At 39.1% G+C, this 24,074-nt stretch overlaps 1 protein-coding gene across 5 annotated transcripts in view; it reads left to right on the top strand.

Moving 5' to 3' along the window:
- Positions 1-24,074, top strand: part of NCOA3 (nuclear receptor coactivator 3) — a 123,808-nt gene that overhangs the window by 51,298 nt on the left and 48,436 nt on the right. For 4 of the 5 annotated variants that reach the window (XM_060120006.1, XM_060120005.1, XM_060120002.1 and 1 more), the window contains exon 2: positions 13,319-13,400. The exons of the other annotated variant lie outside the window; for it this stretch is intronic. The gene's annotated coding sequence lies outside the window, so the exon portion shown is untranslated. The remainder of the gene's footprint in view (positions 1-13,318; positions 13,401-24,074) is intronic. 5 annotated transcript variants of the gene reach the window in all.

Genomic DNA, 24,074 nt, shown 5'->3' with positions numbered 1-24,074 from the left:
TTTTTATTTCTTCTCAATTTGGGGCTTACCAGAAAAGTTGCAAGATTAATATGAAGACTCCCAGGGTACATTTCACTCACATTTTTCAAATGTTAACATTTTACCATATTTGCTTTCTCCTATCATTTAAAATGAAAAAAAGTATTTTTTTCTGAACCGTTTGAGAGGAAGTTGTAGACATGATTCTCCTTTACTCCTAAATATTTCATTTTCTAAAAACAAGGACTTTTTAAATATTATCACACTATGATTATAAAAATCATGAAATTATTATTTATTTATTTATTTTTTGTGGTACACGGGCCTCTCACTGTTGTGGCCTCTCCCGTTGCGGAGCACAGGCTCCGGATGCACAGTCTCCGCAGCCATGGCTCACGGGCCCAGCCGCTCCGCGGCATGTGGGATCTTCCCAGACCGGGGCACGAACCCGTGTCCCCTGCATCGGCAGGCGGACTCTCAACCACTGCGCCACCAGGGAAGCCCCATGAAATTATTTTTGACACAATCTGTAGATCTTATCCAGATCTCACCAGTTGTCTCAATAATGTCTTCTAGAGGGAAGGGAACTCGAAGATTGCATGCACTGCATTCATTTTTGTCTCTTTAGTCTCCTTAATCTGGGACAGTTTCTGCTTGCTTTTTTGTTTCATGACATTGATTCTTCTGTTATGTTAGGAAAGTCTCAGTTTGTGCTTGTGTGGCGTTTGCTCATGTTTAGATTCAAGTTCTGCACTTTTCAGGGAGGAATACCATGGACATGATGTGCTCTCAGTCCATCTAACCAGATCAGTCCCATCTTTGATGATGCTAACATCGACCATTTGGTTGCAGTGCTGTCTGCTACTTTTTCCATTGTAAGGTTGTTTTTGGGAGATAACCGTAAAGTTTGCTGTGGGGTTTAGAGGTTTTGAGTCTGTAATTATGGAAATACCCTATATTACTCCGTAAACTTATAGCACTAGTTGTAGCTTCCACTGATGATTGTTGCCTCTTGAATGAATGATGATTATGACTTTTCCAAATGGTGATTTTCCAGTTTGATCATTCCTTCTATATTTGTTGGCTCTCTGCTGTAAAGGAGAGCTTTCCCTTTGTGTATATATTTTTATATTTATTGTGAATTTATGAAATTTTAGTTTATTCAGTAGATTATAATTCTTTACCATTATTATCTTGGTGTTCAAATTGTACCAAATTTATCCAGTTAATGTTTAACTTTGTTTTTTTTTTGTTATAATTTTTAATATGTTTAAAAGTATTGATTTCTTGGAACTTCCCTGGTGGTCCAGTGGTTAAGACTCGGCGCTCCCAATGCAGGGGGCATGGGTTCGATCCCTGGTTGGGGAACTAAGATCCCGCATGGCGCATGGTGTGGCCAAAAAAAAAAAAAAAAATACTGATTTCTTTTGTCTTCTGAATTTTGTGTTGTACTTAGTGGAAGCCCTTTCTTGCCTAAACTGTTGATCATCTAAGTCCCAGGTTTTCTAACCTTTGCTGCTTGCCTTGTGAATACTTCCATTGCTTCTAAGCACCACAATGGGGAGTGGCTGGGAATAGAACAGAACGGTGCAGAGAAGCCCAGATGGTTGCTGTGCATAGCCAAAAACAACCATTATAGCACAGAGCTTGTTTAAAAAAAAAAAATTAACCCTCGGAAATTGAAATCCTTAAACGTATTCAAACTTCCCCCTTTCAAGCAGTGTGCTAAGTGTATTTAATCTTTTCTTAATGATTCAGGACATTAGGAGTTTTATTATTATTTTTTGCTGTGAGTGACACCTCTTCTACCTCCTGAATTAAACAGGAGTGTTTCTCATAAGGTTGAATGACTGAGTCTAGGCCACTTTAATTTTAAGAGTTTTTGTATTTGCTATTCTTAAATTAAAAAAAGTTTTTTTCACCTATTTTCCTTCACTATCTTTTGCCTGCCAGTTAGCTCTCCTTTCTTGTTGTTACTACTTTGTTGCTTCTAATAGTCTCTCCCTTCTAATCTGCTGTAAAGTTGGGAAGCCAGATATCCACAATATTCTAATAATCTGGGTTTAAATAACAAATACACTCCAGTGTGAGGCCCTGGCAGTCTCCCTTAATGAGTGGATGGGCTGTATGTTTTTTTTCCACTAAGAGACATGGCTTTTTCTGACAGTGTGGGTGGCAGTGAGGATCTCAGTCATTCATAACTGCTCTTTGAGATAGGTAGGGCAAGAGATGCTCTCTGTAATTTATAGAGGAAGTAATGGGTGGTGGTGGTAACGTTATTATTAGGAGAGCTGGAATTTGAATCTGTTTTTTTCCTCTAAATCTATTAAGTGTTATTTTTAGTAATACTTCCTTGTCCCACCTATTACGAATAATACTTTCTAGAAAGCTATGTTGTATACTGGCTTAGAGTATGGATCTCTCATGGATTTTTATTAAATGTAAGTTTTGTTTATTTTTTATGTTTTAAAAATTTTATTTATTTATTTATTTATGTCTGTGTTGGGCCTTTGTTGCAGCGGTGGTCTTTCTCTAGTTGCAGCGAGCCGGGGCTGCTCTTCCTTGCAGTGCACGGGCTTCTCATTGCAGTGGCTTTTCTCTTGTTGCGGAGCACAGGCTTTAGGCGCGTGGGCTTCAGTAGTTGTGGCACTCGGGCTCAGTAGTTGTGGCTCGTGGGCTCTAGAGTGCAGGCTCAGTAGTTGTGGCGCATGGGTTTAGTTGCTCTGTGGCATGTGGGATCTTCCTGGACCAGCGATCGAACTCATGTCCCCTGCATTGGCAGGTGGATTCTTAACCACTGCACCACCAAGGAAGCCCTAAACATACGTTTTAAAATGAAGCAGGTTACTAGCACATAATTTTCAAGTTCCTGTTGGCCTACAGTGTGGGTCCCAGACTAGAAGTGGGAAGAAGGTTGAGACTGTTAGACTTAATCAATTATCTGTTTTATTATCATTAATAATTATTAATTTCATGGGAATTCCCTGGTGGTCCAGTGGTTAGTACTCTGCGCTTTCACTGCTGAGGACTGGAGTTCAATCCCTGATTGGGGAACTAAGATCCCACAGACCTCGCGGCATGGCTAAAAAAAAAAAAAAAAATTATATATCTACCTATGTACATAAATATATAAATTTCATTATCTGTTAGTGCTATTATATACAATGCTATATGCCTGGAACCCTGTTTGCATGGTTGGTTCCTTTCAGCTCTCAGATTAAATGTTGCATCTTCAGAGAGCCCTTCCCTGACCTGAAATTACTTCCCTCTTCCTACCTCCCTCCCTCCTCTTTTATATCACACACCCTATTTATTTCCTTTATGGCTTAATCACTTTCTGGAAATACCTTCTGGAAATATCTTGTGTATTGTTAATATCCAGTAAAATGTTAGCTCTGTGATTTTATCCTTTGTCCATCTTTAGGGTTTATTTTATCTCATTGCTTAGGTCTTTTTGAACTCCTCTGAGCACCTTCCTTTGCCCAGGAATGAGGCTCTCTGAATTTAAGGACTTCTCTGAGGGCCTTGTGTCTTGTTTACCATTGTACCCACAGAACCTGGAATAGCAGTCCTGTGGAATATGATATAATTTCAGCAAACATTGTGAAGTGAATGTAATGACAACATACTGGCTTTTTCACTTGAGAGGTGCATTTGGGGCTTATAGTCTAATGTGCTTTTCAAAGAATAAGCATATGGCATAGCTGCATTATTACTGATTAATAATACCATTTTATGTGTCATACTACTTTGTATTTTTTTTAAACAGAAATTTTCAGTTATGGGATAGCTGGTCCATCTGGTTTGAAGCCATAGAAAATATTTGAATCTTTTTTTTTTTTAAACACTTACTCTGTGAATCTTAAAGAGTGATTCTCAAACTTATGTCTGTGAACCACTCTGACAGAGCAAGAAGACATGCAGGCCAATATTTTGTTTATTTTTATTTTATAGTCAGTATTTCCTTTTAGGTTCTATTTTTGGCACAGAAGCTGCATTAGTACGGGAGGAAGACCAGGCAACTACTGTTGTATCCCCAATGTAGTTTGTCTCATTTGTCAAGTGAGGACTGCATTGGGTACTTGGATAAAACCAGGGGAGAAGAATGATTTAGTTGGAGATGCGAGGGAAAATTGTACCTTCCATACCCTGGTTGGTCTGTGGCAAGAAGTTAGCTACCTACTGTTTAACTCTACGCTTTGTTCTGAGTTATTTTAGGAATAAGTCATGTGATGGAAAGAAAGAATATAGAAGATAGGAGAAATTGAGGAAAAATTTATTCCCCCTCAGTGTTTCACAAGATGTCCTGGGGAGAAAGAGTTTGAATAACTAATTTTACCCTTAGTCTGTTTTTAGAGTTTGTTCCATCTCAAAGGCATATGATTAGGTCTTGTTGAATTCTTCTGAATGCCTTACTTGGCGGTACCCAGCTACTAGATTCTCTGAATTCAGGACTTTTCACAGTATTTTTTGCTTGGTTGCCTTCCTTTTCCTAAGGTGATTTTAAAAAGCCCTTTAGGTATAAAGCTCTGTGCCCATTAAATGATAGCATTTCCCTGCCAGTCACTGAAAGGTGTAAGACTTAAAAAAAAAAAAAAAAAGCAGCATCAATTTGTTTGAACTTGCACATGTAATATCTGTTTATTTTTGTTGTTGTTGAAATTGAACCAAACTTCAATCAGAATGAAAGAGTGGGGAGCATAAGAGAGGGACAAAATTATATTCTCAATTTATGTAGAAAATAGAAACATAATGGCTTTGAACATGTTGATGATTTAAAAAAAAAAAAAGGCCAGGTTTTGTGTTTACTGTACAGTCATTAAAAGCACGTTGCTGATGATATATCTCTGGAAAATCTTGGTTCAGGCATATCTCCCGTTTGGTGGGTAGGAAAAATGAGGCACACAAAATCAATCTAATTTGTCCAAGGTTACATACAGAAAATTATATGGAGTGTGTAGATTTCCAGACTCTGCATAATATTTTATCCAGTTAATTGAAATGTATATGTACTTCACAGAGGACAGGTGAAGTACTTAATATAGTTTCCTAGCTGTACATAGTAAGTTAAATTTTGCTATTATTAATTATTCAGGGAGAAGGTTCTGGTTGCTGATAATGTATATCTTGTTGTTTTTGAGCACAGAGACATAATATTTGTATTCATGCTGGTATGAAGAAAATTAAATTGAATTACAGTACAAAACTTCTGCAAATACTTTGCAATATAGACTTTTGTGTTTTGGATTTCTGCTTTCATGACTTTTAGGCCGCTGTTAGTTTTAGATAAGAGAAATTTGAATCTCTGATTCTATTTTCTTCAAGGGCCTGTATCTGCCTTTGTAGGCGTTTTGCATAGCAAGTACAGGTCGTTTTGTGTTGAATGCTAAGTTTAATTTAGTGTCTGGTGTTAGATGATTTGTATAGTATTAAGTGAAATGTTTTAATGTATTGTAGTGTTGAGGATATCTTTGATGTAATTTTGACATGAGTATTATATATTGATTAAATTTCTGTTTTTAAATATTAAGGAGTGCAAATATTTTAATCTTTATATGCCAGGAATTCTGGGATCTTCTTGTTCCCCCTCCTTAAATTGCTGCTGGTGGAGATGGAAGCCCATCTCAGTGTTAATAAATGCCATCACCCATTCCCTTCCCCCAGCTTTACACTGGAGCCTAGTTTGCCTGCAGCTGCAATGGTAGGCATCTTTCAGGAAGTGACCTTGGCTTGTATTAATCAAATTCAGAACACACAAAAAGCTTCTTGCTAACATGCTGACTTGATGTAAAATTTTATCGCATCCATTTTCTTTCAGAATGAGGCCATCTTGTAAAAAGAAGATGTACAGAAGACTCCTCCAATTTAATACATTAAAAAAGCTTCTGCAAACCATGTTTAAAAAAAACCTAGATTTTAAAAGTAAAGACTCTTTATAGACAAATATGCATAAACTTAGATCATGAAGGTTTGGGAGTTGTTACTAGAAAATTGTTTTAATGCTGAATTAAAAAAAAAACCTCTACATTAGGATCAAGTTTATTTACTATCTTAACTACATTAAATTGCTGTGGAAAATTTATACCTATGAATTTATTTTGGGGCCCTTAATAGTTATATATTAGGTAAGATACTTTTGTATATTGGTTATCTTTGGGTGTTCAGAAATGACTGTGGTGTCTTACTCTGTTGGTTTGTGTAAGAAAACTAACGCCCTACATGGAATCATTTTCTTAGGTAGTGGTAGCACCTACAGGGCCTTATAAATATAACTTAAAATTAAGTCAACAAGACTGCTAAAATTTGACCACCTATGGAATTAATGAGAAATATTCTAACTACAAATTCACACAATTGCTTATTAGTATTTAACTGGTCATTGTGATAGAGCAGTTAATACAGCTCTTTCACTTTTATCATGTAACGCATCACAGAAATCTAGTTTTTAAATGTAGGATAGTTAAGGTGTGTATAGTACAGATCTTCATTTTAACCTTGCTCAATGTTAAATATAAAATGTTGGAAAGAGTAATGGATTAGTTTACTGATGTTTTCTGCATTTGGGAGAAATTTACATTAAGAAAAAAGAATTGGAGAGTAGTTGAGTCTGTTGCCAAGGGGTTCACTCTTGAGTTTATTGTACATAGGAGTCACTTCTGTTTACCGAACTGTTTGAGGAGAGAAATACAGGAAAAGAAAGCTTAAACCTTAGGAGCTGTACCTGCATTTTGGTAGATGTACAGTATGAAAAGTACAGGCATGTTGCACGTTTATATTAATGATTAGGAGAGGAGGTGGAGAATCTATGCAAATAAAAAATTGGGGTTAGATAAATACTTTGATTAAATGTCTTCAATATCTGAGTTATTTTTAAAGCATTTACTGGAAACATAACCAGCATTATCTTTCATCATATTGTAAATTGTTCTTAGAAATGCAGCCTCGTGGAGATAAATCTTATCTCTTTAACTTGCCGAAGTTCACCCTTTGTCTCGATACCAGCATTAATGATGGGTTTCTTAGATACTACAGGATAATTTCAAGGAAAATTACTCGATCATTTCTCCCCTCAAATACCAGTTTAAAATACATGGTCTTCAATAAAATCATCACCTTGAACTTAAAATGTTCTTTGCCTCCTCCTCTGCTACCACCACCCCCCCCCCCCAAAAAAAAAAAGGAAAAAGGAAAGCCTTGCAAGAAAAGGAATACAGGCAGTCCTGGTGGCCAATGAGTTAATGTTCATTTGCAGCCTGAGGGTCAGCGTGCAGTCTCTGTTTCCTGATTGGCTGCTAAAAGGTGAAATTGAAACCACTGTAAACTTTTGACCCTGTAGCAATTCTTGTGGAACGCCTTCCACTGGTGGAGCCCAGAGCTTCAGCTCACCTCTCCACCCAACCCCTCCCACCCCTTTTCCTGTATTTATTTTGTGTGATCGTGCAGCACTGCATGCAGTTTTTCCAGGAGATGGGGGAGAGGGAGGTGGAACAAGCACCAGCAAGCGGCTGGCTTCATGCCTGTTTTAGCAACCATGTCATTACTAACTACAGCTCAGCCAGAGATATGGGGCTTGTTAATAAACTGGTCTGCCAACCAGAGTTTTTTAGTTTTCTCCTTAATCTCAAGGTAATTTTTAAAATGCAGAATGGTTATATTTACTGCCATTGTTCATCAGTGGATAGTATCGTAGTGCAAGCAAAGTGTATGGCATGATTTCCTGAATGTGTTGAGTTAAAAATAGCTTTCATATTCAGCAACCTTTATACACCCCATTAATGTTTCCTCTGTCTCTCCCGATTTTAACACAAATAACTAACATTTTACAAAAGTTTTTTTCTTCTTTGCTTTTGTCTTTCATTATAAAGAAACTAAAATGGCATTTCGGTTCTAACTATGGAAAATAATTGCAGAAGTTATCTGTACATTCAAATTTTGTTAATAATTCTTTCTCCCCCCTTTATTTTTTCTTGGCTGAGGTGAATGGTTTTGGATTTGTCTTTCATTCACCTGTAAATAGTGCTTTATAGTTACCACAGCAATCCTATGAAAAAGGCAGGGCCACCCTTCTCTCTTCTCTCCTTTAATATTATCATCAGACTCTGTCTTCATCTTCTGGTTCTTCCTTGTATCCCTGGTCTCCGGTGCAGCGTAGCAGGTTGATGCTCAGCAGATGCTTACTGAATGAACACAGTTTTCATTTCGGAAACTATAGTGGTTATTTGTAGCTGCTTCTCCTTTCCTAATTAGCAGCAGGAACCATATTTTGCTTATACTTTTGAGTGCCTTTGCAGCGCCTGACATCTAATAGGTGCCGAACAAACATTTAAGTGAATTAGATGCCTCCCACAAGATCACTTTATAAATCTGAACTTCCAAAAACCAGGTTTTCTGAAATCAAGTCTTCTTTTTTAACTGCCTCATTTAAATTTTCAGGTTGGCTCCACATAGAACTAAACATTTATTATAACTTATTAAATGACTGTGTAGAATACATTACGACAAAACAGCTTGCTCCTTTCTAGTGTACATCACAGGATAGGTGATAATACATGTCATTTTTTTTTTTAACCCTGTCCTTACTTTATTAGGCCTCTGTATGCTGTAATTTGAAATAATTCCTCCTCCCCTTGTCAAAAAGATTATGGTATTCTTGACAGTTTGTCATCAGTGTATTACCAATGTTCTCCTGGGTACCAAATACATTTTTCCTTATTTACTTGAACACATAATTATGGGTTAAATAATAAATCTTAAAGAGAAAATTCTTTTTATTGAGTTAAGTTTATACAGCTTCCAAAACAGTAGCATCTTTTTATATAATTTTAAATTATATAAATTAATTTGTCTTGTTATAAAGACAAATTATTTTTTAAAATAAACTTGTTTTATGTATTTATTTTAAAAAAATAAATTTATTTTAAAATAAATTTGTTTTATTTATTTATTTTTGGCTATGTTGGGTCTTTGTTGCTTTGTTTTATTTATTTTTTTAAAATAAATTTATTTGTTTTTTTTATTTATTTTTGGCTATGTTGGGTCTTTGTTGCTGCGTGCGGGCTTTCTCTAGTTGTGGCGAGCAGGGGCTACTCTTCATTGCGGTGCATGGGCTTCTTTCTCATTGTGGTGGCTTCTCGTTGCGGAGCACGGGCTCTAGGCGTGCAGGCTTCAGTAGTTGTGGCTCGCAGGCTCAGTAGTTGTGGCTTGTGGGCTCTAGAGCACAGGCTCCGTAGTTGTGGCCCACGGGCTTAGTTGCTCTGCGGCATGTGGGATCTTCCCAGACCAGGGCTCGAACCTGTGTCCCCTGCATTGGCAGGCGGATTCTTAACCACTGCGCCACTAAGGAAGCCCTTAAATTTTCGTATGGTATTAAACTTATATCCTTTTTTCCCCTTTCATTATAGCTATAAATTGGTTGCAGTTGATCAAGTAAAATCTGGTGTTACAGTTTTGACAAAGGATATATTTATTGCTTGGTAAATAATCTCAACTGCAAAAAAATTTTAAGTTTAGTTTATGCCAATATTATGTAATCTTTAAGTAATCAGACATTTAGTTGGTGCACAGACTTACTCTGTAGTGCTTTGAAGATGAGTGGGCAACACCTGGCTTTTCCCAAAGATGGTGATTCCCCATCTCTATCTATGATTTTAGGGAACTGAAGAGGGAGTACCTGGGAGTCCTGCCTGCAGCATCATGGAAAGAACAATGAGTTTAATATGATTAGTAGTAGAATCCTTGCCCCCTTCCATGTTCAACAGCAAAAGAAAAACATGTTCAATAATATTCAGTGGCCTGTTTTTGTCCAGTTGGTGTTTCCAAGCATCAGCATCATGTAGTTTGGATTTTCCTCTCTGTCATCTCCCCTCCCCCAGTTTGATTCTTTGTTCTGGCCTCGAGGCACATCTTCTCAGACTAGCTATTAACAAAGCTCAGTTTGATCTCCCCCAAGCCCCCATAGCTTTCTAGTGGTGCAGGTTTTGATAATGTGGATCTCATCAGTCATCTTTCTGTTATTTATAATAGAAAAATTAATGTCATACCCTGCCCCCTCCTCCACTGCGATATTTAATATTTTGGGGTTGTGTCATTCAGTTTTTATGTCGGTCTGATTTGACTTTGTGTGTGTGATTGACTAAAGTCCAAACTACGAAAAGGAGTAAGGATAAAGTTGTTTTTCGGCTGTGCCGCGCGGCTTGCTCAACCAGGGACTGAACCTGAACCCTCGGCAGTGAAAGCGCAGAGCCCTGACCACTGGACCGCCAGGGAATTCCCAGGATAAACTTATTTTTGATGAAGGTAATAAGTACAGTCCCAGGAAATATGCTTTGATTGTTGCCTTTGCAGAATCTTGGTTCTAGGCAAGTTAACTGCAGTTCCCCAACAGTTCCATACTTTATGGGATCCTGGTATATAGTACTTTTATTTTATTTATTTTTTATTTTTTTTTGCGGTACGGTACGCGGGCCTCTCACTGCTGTGGCCTCTCCCGTTGCGGAGCACAGGCTCCGGACGTGCAGGCTCAGTGGCCATGGCTCACGGGCCTAGCCGCTCCACGGCATGTGGGATCTTCCTGGACCGGGGCACGAACCCGTGTCCCCTGCATCGGCAGGCCGACTCTCAACCACTGCGCCACCAGGGAAGCCCTATAGTACTTTTTAGACCATCTGCTCCTTGCAGGTTCCTGGTAGGCAGGCCAGTCATTGATCTTTTACTATTTGGGGACCTCTCTAATCCAACTGCATACTTCCAGGGAGAGGAGAATTTTGTAGACTGTGTTCCTTTGGGTCCTGGGGGTTATGGGGTACAGATTGGCTGGGTCAGCACTCCTTTGGATAGTTCTCACCAGCAGTATGACAGTGTTTGAGTATTAATGTAGGCTCTCTTGCCAACCTTTCACGTTAGGCAGCAGACTTGTTTCCCGGGTCAGTCATTAGGGTACTAGGTACATTCTGACTCTACTTCCTTTTCCTTACCACTCCTCTTGTTCTTAGGTACTAATGCCACCCCACTGACCCCCGTTAGCCCCCCCCAAAAGAAGCAAAAACAAAAAAACCATTTCTGAAATGAAACTTGATTTAAAATTAGGACCAGAAAACCTTGGATTTTCTTTACAGGACTTCTGCCTACCTTTTCCCCCTTCACTGTCCTCTAATTAAATTGGATATAAAAATTCAAGTTATAGGGACTTCCCTGGTGGTCCAGTGGGTAAGACTCCATGCTCCCAATGCAGGGGCCCTGGGTTTGATCCCCGGTCGGGGAACTAGATCCTGCGTGCGTGCCGCAACTAAGAAGTCTACGTGCCACAGCTAAAGATCCTGTGTTCCACAATGAAGATCCCGTGGGCCACAACTAAGACCCGATGCAGCCAAAATAAATAAATAAAATAAAAATTAAAAAATTCACGTCATAAAACATTGAATTCATTTAAAAACTAAAACCGATGATTGTGTTTTCTCTTATTTTTTAATTTCACTGTGCTTGGTAATTCTTGTCATATTATGTGTCAGATAGTCTTGTTTGGCTAATAATTGTTTTTATTTATTGAGCATTTATATACTAGGTACTAATAAGTAATTTAAGCATTTTCACTTAATGTTCACAAGAGCCTTAGGAGGTGTGATAGCCATTTTAAGATGAGAAATCTAAGGCTCAAAGATGTCTTTACTTAACCCAGGAGTACCTAACCAGTAAGTGAAAGAGCTGGGAGTTGGTTGAGTCTAGATCTGGTGGGCTCTGAAGCTTCTGCCCTTTAGCCATTATGCTAACAACTAGCTATACTATTGTGGATTGGAAGATGTAGTCCAAGAACCACCTTACTTCTGGCATGTACATCAGTTATAAGCTAGAGACTACTGTGCTTATCAATAGACCTGGTACTAGATTTATCAGTTCCTTTTATAACTTTAATTGTATGGCACTGATATATTACCTAGATTTTCCTCTCTTCCCTTTGTGATCCACATTATAATGTGATATCCTTCCATCCTCAACCCCCATTTTCGCACCTTTGAGTTTCAAAAGTGCAGCAGACCCTTCACATCATGCAGCTAGATTGTGGTTGGTTGTCTTCTATATGCTACATGCGGACTGGCCATGGCTGTGATGTATTTGTTACTCGGAACTTGTGAATATATCATTTTTTTCTTCCATCCTTTCTCAACAGACCTGCCAATTCCAGCATGAATGCTGTTAATTTAAGGGCATAGTTATGGTTCTTGTCTTTATAGATATCTCTAGAATTAGCAATAGTTAGATTATTGCTTTATTGATAGTTTTGGAAAATCATAAGGTGATGTTGAATGTTTTTATTGGCTCACTTTTTTGTTGCACTAGAGCCTGCTCCACATCTCCTCAAGTGCAAAGTCTGCTGTTCTTTATGTTCATGTTTTTATTGCAGTTTATTTTGAAGAACTGCCCCTCACTTACCTGTCTCCCATTTAAAATTATTTTTTGTTGGTGACTCAAATGGTGCACCCTTTCCTAGAGGGGAAGAAAATACCCAGGGCTTTTTTTTGTTTTACCCTTCTTGCTTGCTTTATCCATCCATCTGGTGGGTATTTATCTTTTTTGAACTTCAGTATTTAATTAGCTTCTGACAGGATATTTATATTTAATGAATTAATCGATTAATCAGTTAATCGATTAATTAATTAATGGCTGTATTGGGTCTTCATTGCTGTGTGCGGGCTTTCTCTGGTTGCGGTGAGCAGGGGCTACTCTTCGTTGTGGTGCATGGGCCTCATTATGGTGGCTTCTTTTGTTGCGGAGCACGGGCTCTAGGTGCGCGGACTTCAGTAGTTGTGGTCCACGGGCTTAGTTGCTTCGCGGCATGTGGGATATTCCCAGACCAGGGCTCGAATCCATGTCCCCTGCATTGGCAGGCAGATTCTTAACCACTGCGCCACCAGGGAAGTCCTATATTATTTTAAATTGTTAATTTGTTGAACATTCCTTTTGGACTGGTGGGAATGTCCCAAGTTCAAATTACCCAGCTGGTTTCATCACTTTTCAGGACTTGAAGGTGATCTCCTTTATCTCCACTTTGTGTTATCCATGTTTACAAACTGTGACAGACTGTATTTTGTATGCCCTGCATGACTTTTATTTAAAAAAAATTTTTTTAGCAGAAGTAGTAATATATGGCAAAATAAGGCATCAAGCTCAAATTCCCAGGAAGAGACCTTATACTTGATAGCGTTTTGTTGTTATTGTTTGTTTCTTATGTCCAGGGAAGGGAAAGGTGGGAAAAGTTATTTTGTGTGTGATTAATAATAGTACTTATATAAAGAAAGGGCAATAAAAATCAACACCCTTTTCTTTTCTTTTTTTTTGTCCTCAGGATCAAAATACTTGCTGAACAGTGGAGTCAGAGACCAATAAAAATAAACTCCTACTTGAACATCATCTGACTGGTTAGCCAGGTAATTCAGTTTTACTTTGGATCTTTTGTAATTTTCTGACTTTACCCTCTGAAGGTACTGCCCTCTTCTTGATTTATGGTTTAATCTTAAGCTTATTTTATGTGTCATGCTTTCCTCTTTAATAATACTATTAGTTGAATGAAGGGACTTGGAATAAGTGAATATATATGTGTATTCTATATACAAACATAAATTTTGGGGGAAGGGTCGGAACTGTATGTTACGGTTTAATATGAGACACTATCACCTGCCCACTGTTTCCTTATGTGTGAATATTTTGATGGCACATAGTCAGAATCTGAATCAGCCCCACCCATTTTGACTATTTCACCTTGTGAAGACCAGTTTCACCGGATTGCTTGTGCTGGTGTGCAACATTTCATCTAACCTCCTCTCCTGACTTTTATTATTGCATCAGAATAGGAAAAATGAGAATAGAAAAGTTGTCTGATAGCTAAGAAAGTGGTTATGCTTTTCTTAGCTAGTTAAATTTCTTTCTTTCTTTTTTTTTTTTCCCCTTAAACTTATTTATTTATTTATGGCTGTGTTGGGTCTTTGTTTCTGTGCGAAGGCTTTCTCTAGTTGTGGCAAGCGGGGGCCACTCTTCATTGCGGTGCGCGGGCCTCTCTCGTTGCGGAGCACAGGCTCCAGACACGCAGGCTCAGTAATTGTGGCTCATGGGCCCAGTCGCTCCGCGGCATGTGGGATCCTCCCAGACCAGGGCTCGAACCCGTGTCCCCTGCATCGGCAGGCAGACTCTCAACCACTGCGCCACCAGGGAAGCCCGTTAAATTTCTTTTTGCTGGTAACATTATTGGTTTTTTTTTTTCCTTCGGTATGTGGGCCTCTCACTGTAGTGGCCTCTCCCTTTGCGGAGCACGGGCTCTGGACGCGCAGGCTCAGCGTCCATGGCTCACGGGCCCAGCCACTCTGTGGCATGTGGGCTCTTCCCGGACCGGGGCACGAACCCGTGTCCCCTGCATCGGCAGGCGGACTCTCAACCACTGCGCCACCAGGGAAGCCCTGGTAACATTATTATTCTCTTGGTTAGCTAGGCTTGAAATGTGAGTCATCTTTGAATCCTACCCCCCTTTGATATATTTAGTAAACAGGTCTTATCTGGTTTTCTGTTTTCATGTCCCTGTATTTGTTCAACTTTCTGTTACCAATCTTAGCTTCCTAGGCCAAGACCCCTTAATTTCATGCTTGTGTTTGTCCAAATGTCCCTTAACTGCTTCTTATCTGTAGTGTTTCTACCTACTTGAAAGTTTGCTAGAAAATTTTCTTAAATATACCCCTTTAACCAAGCCTCTTTTCTGTTCTAAGCTTTGTGCTACTGGTCCCTGGCTTACAGAAAAAAAAAGAAGTACAAACTCCCTTCTCTTGTATTTGAAACAGTCCTTTGGGAATTTATCTGAGCCTCCATCCTCAGCTCTTGCTATTTCCCTATAAAATCCTTCAATTAATTATGGTATATACCCATTATATTCTGAACATAGTAGAGAACTATCTCCATAGTATTTATCTTTAAAAAAAACTTTATTTGGAAATACTTTCCAACTTACAAAAGTTACAAAAATAAGAGTATGAAAAACATGTAGATATTCTTTAGCCAAATCCACTCTCTGGTTTTATTATTTGCATTCATGTGTGCTTTTACTCTTTCCTTCTCTCTCTTACTCTCTTTTCTGAGCTATTTGAGGGTATGTTATATGTAGTGTGCTTCTTTCCCCTAATACTTCTGCTTTATAGGGTCATTCTCTCATATAACCATTGTATAGTTATGAGCTTCATAAATGGATGTCGATACAAATCTATTGTATCCAGACAAAATATTCCAATTTTGTCAGTTGACCTAATAAGGTCACTCACAGCATTTCCCTTGCTTCTTGTAACAGAAACCAGTCTCGGGTTAGATACTGCATGTAGTTATTATTTTTCTTTAGCCTCCCTTTTCCTGGTATATTTCCATAGCCTTTATTTGTCTTTTATGACATTGACATTTTTGAAGAACACAACCCTTCCCCTCCCTTATTAGAATGTTCTTCATTTTCTGTTTGTCTGAAGTTTTCTTGCAATTAGAATGTGGTTATGCGTTCTTGGCTGGAATACTGCATAGGTGATGTGATCCCCCCGAGAAAGATGCACAACTTCTGGAGGCACATGGTGTCTTCTGTCCCTCATTGGGATGTTAATTTTGATCACTTGGCCAAGGTGTTGCCAGATTTCTCCACTGTATAGTTTTTTTTTTCCTTCTTTTGCAAGCAGTTAGCAATCTGTGGGGGAGACAGGGCTGGTACCACAGTCCTCGTCACCGTTTGCCCTAGATTTAGCGTTCATTGATGATTCTTGTCTGATCTAGTTTTTTACCGTAATGGTTCCAAAATGGTCATTTTCTCATTCCATTCCCAGTGGAGCTCTTTTAATCACGCTCCTGTGTCCTTGTGGAGAATAGTATTAGAGACCAAGATCCCTGGGTGGTGGAGGGTAGGTGTTCCTTGTTGCTTCTGGGTTGTCTTCTCTTCTTGACCCTTACAGTGACACAGCTAGAAAATATATGAATGTCTATACACGTACATACATAAACATACTTGTTCGTATATACACGTTCATAGCAACATGAATATATGTAGTTTAGAAATCATGAGTTTATGTCAGTATGTCCAGTTTCACTCCACATCTACAGGGTTCTTTCTTTGCACCTCTCATTTCATATTTTTATGTCCTTTTTTTAAAAAAATTTTATTTATTTTTGGCTGCATTGGGTCTTGGTTGCTGCGTGCGGGTTTTCTGTAGTTGCGGCGAGCGGGGGCTACTCTTCGTTGTGGCGTGCAGGCTTCTCATTGTGGTGGCTTCTCTTGTTGCAGAGCATGGACTCTAGGGTGCACGGGCTTCAGTAGTTGCAGCACACGGGCTCAGTAGTTGTGGCTTTTGGGCTCTAGGGCACAGGCTCAGTAGTTTTGGCTAGCGGGCTCTAGAGCGCAGGCTCAGTAGTTGTAGGGCATGGGCTTAGTTGCTTTGCGGCATGTGGGATCTTCCCGGACCAGGGATTGAACCCATGTCCCCTGCTTGGGAGGCGGATTCTTAACCACTGCACCACCAGGGAAGTCCCTTTATGTTCGTTTTTATGCCATGAGAACTCTGGTTCCCAACATTGTCAGTACATTTACTCTTTTGCTCTATCCTATAATACATCTAAAATAATTTCAGAATTGCTTGACCATTTCACTACAGTAAACAAACTTACTTAAAGTGAGTGAAGAATTTGTATATAGTTCTCCACTTCCCCATAACCGTCTTGCCCAAGACTGAGAGTAAATCCTGTATTCTTTTTAAATTATTGATTGATTGATTTATATTTATATTTAATTTATTTATTTGTTTTTGCCAGGTCTTAGTTGTGGTAGGCGGGCTCCTTAGTTGTGGCATGAGAACTCTTAGTTGCGGCATGCATGTGGGATCTAGTTCCCTAACCAGGGGTTGAACCCAAGCCTCCTGCATTGGGAGTGTAGAGTCTTAACCACTGTGCCACCAGGGAAGTGCCCCCCCCCCGACTTTTGTAAGATTTGCATACTTGTATTTCTTTTTTTACTTTTTATTAGAGTAGAGTTGATTTACAATGTTATGTTAGTTTCAGATGTAAAATCCTGTATTCTTTTTTTTTTTTTTTTTTCCCTTTTCCTTGCGGTACGCGGGCCTCTCACCGCCGCGGCCCCCCCCGCCGCGGAGCACAGGCTCCGGACGCGCAGGCCCAGCGGCCATGGCTCACGGGCCCAGCCGCTCCGCGGCATGTGGGATCCTCCCGGACCGGGGCACGAACCCACGTCCCCCGCATTGGCAGGCGGACCCCCAACCACTGCGCCACCAGGGAAGCCCAAAATCCTGTATTCTTAAATTACTTGAATTAGTCCTCCCTCCTCCTACCTTCCCTTCCTTCCCCAGTTTTATTTCCCACCCTTACTTTCTGCATAATGTAGTTATGTATTTGTTTGAAATGAAATGAGATTCATTTATTTGTATGCTTGAGTTTCAGTTTGTTTTAAAATGCTCCTTCCCGTTCTGATTGGTTATGTTTTGATTATGTAGAATATGAACACATTTTCCAAAGTCAAAATTTTACAGAAGATACACATTCCCTTCTGTATCCTTTCTACCCCATTTTCCCCATTCTTGGAGGAAACTATCTTCAGTGTTTTCTGAAGTATTTCCCTGTGTTTCTTTTTGTAATGACAAGCAGATATATGTATGATACGTTCAATTTTTTTTTTTGTTTTCACAAAAGGTAGCATACTATGTATATTCTTTTGCATTTTGCTCTTTTCACTTACTGATACCTCCTGGAAATAATGCCATATCATGCCAAAGGGATCTTTCCCATTCATTTTTAAAAATCATGGTAAACTTTACATAACATAAAACTCACCATTCTGACCACTTTTAAGTGTGCGGCTCAGGGGCATTAAGTCCCTTCACAGTTTGCAGCTGTCCCCACCATCCATCTCCAGAATATTTTCATCTCCCTACACTGAGAACTGTGCCCATTAAACACCAATTCCTCACTGCCTCTTTTCCCAGCCCCAGTCTCATTTATTTTTTACACAGATGTATAGTTTCCATTATGTGCATGTAGGTTATTCAGTCAGTTTCCTATGTATGGATATTATCTAGGTTGTTTCCAGTATTTTGCTATTAAAGTAATGCTGCAGCGAATAACCTCATGAATATATATTTTCATATTGTTGGGGGTGTACCTTCAGGATAAATTCTTGGAAGTGAGATTGTTAGGTAGAAGGGTAAATGCATATGTAGTTTTTGTTAGATATTGTCAGATTACACTCTATAAGGATTATACCATATGGATTCCCACAATCAGTATGTGAGAGAGCCTGTTTCCCCACAGTCACACTGTAAAAGTTCTTTCCCTCAGCGTGTTCTTTTAGATGGATCCACATTTTTGTGTCAGAAGTTTCTTTTTATTGCTGAGTAGTATTCCATTGTGTTTCTTATTTTTGGCTGCTATGAATAAAGCTTCCAGGAACATTAAAGTACAAGTCTTTGTTTGGATTTGTTTTTCCTTCTTGAGTAAATACCTAGGAGTATAATTGCAGGGTCTTCTGTTAAGTGCGTGCTTATCTTTATAAGAAATTGAAACTGTTTTCTAAAGTGGCTTACCATTTTATATTCCACCTGCAATACATGAGAGTTCAAGTTCCACATATATCTCTTCTTTTATGAAGTGTCTGTTCAAATTTTGCCCATTATTTATTTATTTATTTATTTTTATTTTTTCTGCAGTACGTGGGCCTCTCACTGTTGTGGCCTCTCACTGTTGTGGCCTCTCCCGTTGCGGAGCACAGGCTCCAGACGTGCAGGCTCAGCAGCCATGGCTCACGGGCCTAGCCGCTCCGTGGCATGTGGGATCTTCCCGGACCGGGGCACGAACCTGTGTCCCCTGCATCAGCAGTCAGACTCTCAACCACTGTGCCACCAGGGAAGCCCCTGCCCATTTTTTAAATAGGGTGGTTTTCTTATTGTATGAGTTAAAAAAAAAAATGTTCTGGATACAAATCCTTTTCAGATATATTTTGAGAGTATTCTGGCCTTTGTCTTCCCTTTTCATTTTCTTGATTTATCAAATTTTTTCCCTTATGATTAATCCTTTTTTAATGTGCTAAGAGATGTTTGCCTATTGTAAGGTTATGAAGATTTTTCTGCTTTGTTTTCTTGTAGAAGTTCTATAGTTTTAGCTTCATATTTAGGTCTGTGATCCATTTTGATTTAATTTTTGCATATGGTGTGAAGAAAGGATTGAGGATCAGTTTCTTAAAATATTGACATTCCGTTCCATGGTTATTTATTGAAAAGACTCTCCTTTTCCCATTGCATTGCTTTTGGTAACTTAATCATCTAACTGTGTGTGTGTGTGTGTGTGTGTGTGTGTGTGTTACATAAATACATATCCATACATATATATATACACACACACACATATACATATATATAAAATCAGGATCTATTTCTGTTCTTTATTCTGGCCATTGATTTGTATAACAGTCCTTATGCCCACATATATTGTCCCGATTCCTGCAGCTTTTATAGTAAGGTTTGAAAGTAGGTAATGTGAGTCTTTCAACTTTTTCTTCTTTGCCATGATTGCTCTGGGTAATCTAAATCTTTTGATACAAATTTCAGGGTCAGTTTGTTAGTCCCTACAATTTTGTCAGTCACTCTGAGAAACTGCCGTGCAGAATATATCCAGCTTGGCCATCCTGAATTCTGGTTATTATCTTGTCCATTCAGCAAGATTGCTGGGCTCTGTTTGGGTTCCTTGTCCTTGTGCTGTGATCTGGAAAAATTGTTGCTTCCTGGTAGGAAGCCTGGCTGGTGGTAGGGCTCATGTTGTCATATTGGTCCATCTCCCCCCAACTCCCAATTGTTTTCCTGATCTCAGGGACCACAGTTTTTCACTGCTTGTTCTCTGGTATCTGAATATAGTTTGTTCTTATAATTTGTTCAGTTCATGGTGGGATGAATCCTATTATTCTCTCTTGGTCTAAAATAGAAGTCCCACAGTTGATTCTTGAGTTCATTAAAAAAAAAAAAAAAGCCTCTTTTCATCCTTTGCAAAAAGGTACAGAAAGATGTCTTTATTAACCATATAAGCTTCTTTGAGCGTATTTTATTTTATTTATTTTTTTGGCCGCAGCATGCGGGAATCTTATCAGTAGTTCCCTGACCAGGGATCGAACCCGTGCCCCCTGCAGTGGAAGCGTGGAGTCTTAACCACTGGACCGCCAGGGAAGTCCCTGAGCGTATTTTATTGAACAACTTCTGAGACCAGAGGATTAATTTCTCTCTGGAAGTTTTCCTGAGGAATATAGGATTGCATTTCTAAAGTCTCTTATTTGTTCTTGTATCTTGAGACTAGGAAACCAGTCCAAACAAACTCTACTAGATTTCACTTGCAGTCCTATAAATATGAGTGAAGTCATCTCCTCTCCCGGTTCCTCAGATTTACTAAGTCTCTGGACTACTTTTGAGGTTAGTCCCTATAAGCCAAGAATAGGTACCAGGCCCACAGGTATTGACTTATAAAGTGTTGAAGTCTTTGCTTGCTAATGATGGGCTTGTCATGCCTGATTAAATGAGAATTAATCTCAATTATGACATTCATGATATGGACTTGATTGTCCAGTTATTGTGATAAATAGGTTGACAGATGTTTATTAAACCTATGCAGTTAATACTATTGACATGAAAAATAGAGAGACTCAGTTTTTACTTTTGTATTTATGTTTTTCCCTGAAATTTGAGGACATCGGATTGGGTGCCACTTAAAATGTTTCTCTATTTATTTTTATTTTATTTTATTTATTTTTATGGCTGCGTTGGGTCTTAGTTATGGCACGTGGGATCTTTCGTTGTGGCACGCAAGCTTCTCTCTAGTTGTGGTGTGTGGGTTTTCTCTTTTCTAGTTGCAGCGTGCAAGCTCCAGAGCGCGCAGGCTTAGTTGCCCCACGGCCTGTGGGATCTTAGCTCCCTGACCAGGGATTGAACCCCCATCCCCTGCATTGGAAGGCACATTCTTAACCACTGGACCACCAGGGAAGTCCCTCAAGTATACTTTGAAAAACACCCTGAACTTGCTACTTGAACTTAAGAACTGGAAGGTTGTTAGGTGTATCCACTCCCTGTGTATTTCTTCATGAACTCATCCTGCTTCTATCCTAGAAGTCACAGTTATCTTTTTTTTTTTGCGGTACGTGGGCCTCTCACTGCTGTGGCCTCTCCCGTTGTGGAGCACAGGTCAAGTATACTTTGAAAAACACCCTGAACTTGCTACTTGAACTTAAGAACTGGAAGGTTGTTAGGTGTATCCACTCCCTGTGTATTTCTTCATGAACTCATCCTTCTTCTATCCTAGAAGTCACAGTTATCTTTTTTTTTTTTGCGGTACGTGGGCCTCTCACTGCTGTGGCCTCTCCCGTTGTGGAGCACAGGCTCCGGACGTGCAGGCTCAGTGGCCATGGCTCACGGGCCCAGCCGCTCCGCGGCATGTGGGATCTTCCCGGACTGGGGCACGAACCCGTGTCCCCTGCATCGGCAGGTGGACTCTCAACCACTGCGCCACCAGGGAAGCCCCACAGTTCTCTTTAATTGTGGTTGCTTTTTAAAAACTTTTGAGAAACCACATGTGTGTGTTCCTGAACAATGTTTAGTTTTTCTTGTTTTGTAGCTTTACAAAAATATAACGAATGTAAGGTACTTGCTTTTTACTTTTGGTAGCTTGTAAGATTCTACCATGTTGTGTATGATTTATTTATTTTTTGCTACTACCATATTGTATTCTTTTGTATGGCTTTATTAGAATTTTTAAATTTGGGATTGAACATTAGTTTCCTCTGGCTTTTGATGTATGAATGATATTTCAATGAACATTTTTGTGTAGTAGGTCTCTTGTTGCATAGAGAATTGTTATTGCTGTAAAGTTTTTTTTTTTTTTTTTGCGGTGCACGGGCCTCTCACTGTTGTGGCCTCTCCCGTTGTGGAGCACAGGCTCCGGACGTGCAGGCTCAGCGACCGTGGCTCATGGGCCCAGCCGCTCCGCGGCATGTGGGATCTTCCCAGACCGGGGCATGAACCCGTGTCCCCTGCATCGGCAGGCGGACTCTCAACAACTGCACCACCAGGAAAGCCCTGCTGTAAAGTTTTTTAACATAAACTTGATTTTTAACTGCTGATGTAATAAATTTACTTTTCATGTGGAACTTCTTTAGAAGAAAGTAAATTTTCTTGCTGAAATAGCCCTATGTTTTATAAGCTAATTTATCTCATACTAGTCATTTATTGTTTATCACAGGATTTGCAGTATGCACTGTGATTTTCCTTAACCTAACTTTTTAAGTACTTAATTTTTAAACAACTTTATAAAAGTATAATTTACATACAATAAAATTCACCAACCTTAAATTTACAATTTGATGAGTTTTGACAAATGTAACCATTATCACAATTATGATAGAAAACACTTCTGCCACTCCCTAAAGCTCCTTTGTGCCCCTCTACAATCTGTCCTCTCTACTGGTAGCTGGTGGCCATTGGGCTGCTTTTAGTCACTATAGTTTGCCTTTTCTTGAATTTCATATAAATGGTAATCCCCTTGTGTGTATATTATTTTGGAATTATTCTACTGTTCCTGGATATTCCGTTCTTTTTCTTTTTCCTGTTTGTATTTCAGTTTTGGAAGAGAGACAGAGAGAGAGAGAGAGAGAGTGTGTGTGTGTGTGTGTGTGTGTGTGTGTAGTATGTGTGTGCGTGTGTGTGTGTATGTGTATGCTGTTTGTATGTGTGTATGTGTGTATGTGCGTATGTGGGTGCGTGTGTGTATGTGTGTGCGTGTATGTGTGTGTGCGCGTGTGTGTGTGTGTTGAAGCTCACTGATCCACCTCCACCACCCCCACCACAGCTCTGTCCATCAAAAGGATTCTTCATTTATGTTAGTGATTTTCGTTTCTAATACTCCCATTTGCTTTTTTAGAGTTTCCATCTCTCCGCTTACATTACCCATCTGTTCTTGTATGTTGTTCACTTTGACCATTTGAGCCCTTAGCATATTAATCATAGTTAAAAATTGTACAACTGCTTCCACTTAAAAAAAATTTAAAGAACCTGGCCTTTTTCCTGTTGACTAGCAATCTTTGGAGGCTTCTTTATATATATCATCAAAAGTTGTTTTCATTAGTGCTCATGGTTTCTCATTTAAGAATATAGGTGGCCACATAAAAACTTGTACCAACTGTTCATAATAACGGTATGTATATTCATAGGTTGGAAACAACCTAAATGTCCATCAAGTGATGAATGGATGAATAAAGTATATCTATATAATGAAGTATTATTCAGAAATAAAAAGAAATGAAGTACTGATAAATGCTACAACATGGATGAGCTTTTCGGCTAAGCCAGTCACAAAGGACTAGATGTTGTATGATTCCACTTGCATGAACTGTCCAGAATAGGTAAATCCATAGAGACAGAAAGTACAGTAGATTAGTGGTTGTCTAGGGTGGGGATGCGAAAGAGGTTTTGTAAGGTGGGGGGAATGGGAGGCTTAGGGGAGTGACAGCTAAGGGGTATTGGGTTTCTTTTCACAATAATTAAAATGTTCGAAAATTGATTGTGGTGACAATTGTACGACTCTGGATGTACTAAAAGCCATTGAATTGTATACCTTAGGTATATGAGATGTGAATTATATCTTAATGAAGCTGTTAAAGAATGTAGCTGATGTATTGAGGAATACCAAGAGTTCTATGATGCCATAAAGGAATTTTACGGGAAAATACTATTACTTTTCTCATGACACTGACCTCAGAAGGTGTGCTGTCTACCTCAAAGTTTTCTGAGTTTCAACAATAACATGTTAATTAAACTCACCTCAATTTTTTGAAAGCCTTATCCAGTCTTTGTTAGAGTAAGTAGTCAGCCTGTAATTATAGGGTTAACATTAATTCCAGCACCATATCTTCTTCATTTGTCAAGAAAGATTATATGAAAAAGACTTTATTCTTTAAAAAAAGAATTCAAAATTATACCCAGACCCATCCACACTTTTCTATTTGTACATTAAATATTTGTGAGTTACTTATGGATATTTTACAGCAGTACACCCAG

Source organism: Mesoplodon densirostris, chromosome 16 (genome assembly GCF_025265405.1).
Source record: "Mesoplodon densirostris isolate mMesDen1 chromosome 16, mMesDen1 primary haplotype, whole genome shotgun sequence".
Lineage (NCBI taxonomy): Eukaryota > Metazoa > Chordata > Mammalia > Artiodactyla > Ziphiidae > Mesoplodon > Mesoplodon densirostris.
This window is presented reverse-complemented; position numbering and strand designations above follow the sequence as displayed.